Here is a 3,207-nt window from a genome sequence, read left to right on the forward strand (position 1 = left end):
CCAAGCAGTCAAATGTGGATCGACATTGGTCATGATCGATAGAGATCAACAATGACCAAATGCAAGTAATTGCCTAAAAACGTCAATGACCACCAGTGCTCCCCATTGAAGACAGGAAATTTCATTCAAAAGCAGTCCAATGGAGTTGATGCTAGTCATGGCTGACAGTGAATGCCACGAACACACACTGACAGTTGCTAAGGCAGTAAACCCGAGCAAATACAAGCAACCACCTCCAAACAGCACTAGTGATCATCACTGCCCAGCACAGGAAGCCAGTTGATGCCAGTGTCCAACAATGCTTGAAATTAGAAAACAGACAATTTCAGTTCGCAACAGTTAAATGGAGATTGATACTGTCACTGATTGCCAGTTGCAAAGGCAGCCAGTGCCTACCAGTACACGACAGTACTTGCCAGTAATCTCCTCCAACCAACATTACTCACTAGTAACCGCCAACACTGACAATGGCATTCAGTGGCTTCTGCTAACAGCCACTGCCAGACTGTGGAAGCAAGATGATTTAATTTGGAATACAGATGTAAGTGTCCGTGATTTTCCAGAGTTGACAACCATAATTTAATTTGTTTATGAAGGGGGTGGGGTCATCACAGTTGTCCTGAATTTCAACAGCATATATGGATTCTGCTTGTTTAAAATAAGTAGTTTCTCTTTTGTTTAAGTAATTTCCTACAGGTTTGGAAACTTTTATGAGTGAAATACAGAGCGTTGATGATGTAAAGATAGGAGCTTGGTTTTGTATGCATTAAAAGTAACCAGCCACCTCTTCCCCCACTGTACCACGTGCTCAAGATCAGAAGAGAGAGAATCTGAGAGAACTTTGTCATTTACGGCCTTTGATGTGTTGCCATAGATGGTCGTGTCATCAGCATAGATGTCAACGAATGATTTAAGTATGTGTTTTGGGAGATCATTGATATAGATCAGGAAGAGAGTTGGGCCCAGGATGGATCCCTGAGGGACTCAAGCATTAATACTGTGGGCTTCTGATTTCTGCCCATCAACCATTACTCTTCATCAGATGCCTATCAGAGAGAAATGATTTAATGATTGAGAAAACATTTCTAGTAATACCGTAGCTGGAAATCTTGTGAAGTAGGCCCTTATGCCATACCTTATTGAAGGCCTCTGATATGTCAAGAGCAATTGCCCTAGAAAGGAAGCCTTTGTTGAGAGATTCACTAACCCTATGAGATATAACCGTTAGCACATCTGCTGTAGATATGGCAGAACGGAAACCATATTGCATGTCACTAAGAAAGTTATTTCTGCTGAGGTGGTTGACTACTTCTTTATTTAATAGGGATTTCAGCAACTTACTTATAACACACAGGAGACTTATTGGTCTGTACTGAGACGGAGATGAACTGTCACCTGAATTCTTAAATACAGGGCATACTGATGAGGTTTTCCAGGGTGTTGGGAAGCACGTCTCCCTAAGGCAATGCTTCAACAGTTTTGTAAGTATGGGGGCAAGTTCTGGTTGAAGCTTTTTCAGCACTATAATTGGAATGCCGTCATGGCCAGTTGCTTTACTGGAATCAAGGTTCTTGATTAGCTTGGCGACCTCATACACAGATATTTGTATGTTGCATAGCGTGTTGTCTGTTATAGGAGGAAATATGGGGAGTTGATGGCCTTCGTCGCATAGAGTAGAATTAGCTGCAAAGTTCTTGGCAAATAGTTTGGTCTTGTCTGATGCTGACGAGATGGCCTCAGGTCCATTGATGATGGTTGGGACAGAATGCACACTTCTGTTGCTATTTACTAAAACTGGTGGGAACCAAGCCGCTGCTCAGCTACTTTGGATTTAACAGACTGAGCATATAGCTCTCTTGCATTTTTTATTACTCTTTTACAGTGGTTGCTGGCAGTCCTCAAAGCAGTTTTAGTCTCAGTACATCTATTACGTTGGTAGCTATGGAGAAAGTGATTTCTGTGCGCAATGGCAGCAGCACATTCTGGGGAGAACCATGGCTGGTTGTTAGGTTTTTGTTGGAATTTTTTAGATGGTATGAATCGGTCTATGCCTACAATTAACCATTTAGTCAGGTCTGTTACTATAGAGGACACATCCTTTTTAAACATGGAATGTAGAGGTAGATCAGATATAAATATATGGAAGCTATCCCAGTCAGCCATAGATTATCGATATACAGTATCAAGATGAACTTAACTTTTCTTGTGAACATTGTTTCTACAGGCGAGCGTCCCATAGGCATGTTCAGATTAGGGGTTATCCTATACGCTTGCAGAAACTTGCAATGTCGGTCTTTCTAGTGTAGCAATGGTGGAGTCTTTGAAAACCTCCGTATTTTTGGGAATGAGTCACAATAAGCTCTCTGCATGGCAAATATTTTTAGATGTTAGGAATTCGATCTTGAAGGTGTGGTTTAAGAGAATCGTTCCCCAACAATATATTTACAGTATAGACTGGCAGACCTTTCTTGGACCCAAAGATTTTTATTAGGGATTTATTATCTGTTTGTAGTATGAACCGTCTTCCATGTAGGTATCTGTGGAACTTTGTGACAGCAAATATTATACTTCCAGCCTCTTTCTCTATCTGAGAATATTGCTTCTCAGCTGGTAGTAGGGATTTAGAAGGAAGTGCTGCAGCTTTTCTGAAATCATCTGGCAGTTTATAGAGAATGCAAGCACCGATGCTGTACGAGTTTGCATCACTTGCGACTATGATGTCAAGATTAGGGTGGTAATGGGTGAGAGAGAGATCCGAAGTAAGAGTTTTCTTGACCTTATGAATGCATCCTGGCATTATATTTTTTGGACAGATTTTAAATATAATCTTAAATATTCTATAGGTGTCGAATCCCTAATTCGTCATTGATTTTGGTAGCCAACATATTATTTTATAGGTAATCGTTGATATAATAATGCCAGCTTAATTTCTCATTCGAAACTGATGTGTGATCAAACAGATCCTCTGTCATTACTGATGTGGAACTGGTCGAGCATTGGGGTTTCCATGTGAGTGCGTTTCTGTTGCCACTAATGTAAGACTCCAGGTTGGGACCACAGAAAGAAAACATGAAACATGGATTAAGTGTAATAAAGATATAGTAACCAAAAAGGTTACAAAGATAGGATAAAGGGTAAGTGGAGGTTATTATCCGTTGGTGTCCATTATGGGTAGTCGTATGCGCTGCATACTACTAGTACTCCTGC

This window comes from Euprymna scolopes, chromosome 14 (assembly GCF_053919585.1).
Source record: "Euprymna scolopes isolate OS-2025 chromosome 14, ASM5391958v1, whole genome shotgun sequence".
NCBI lineage: Eukaryota > Metazoa > Mollusca > Cephalopoda > Sepiida > Sepiolidae > Euprymna > Euprymna scolopes.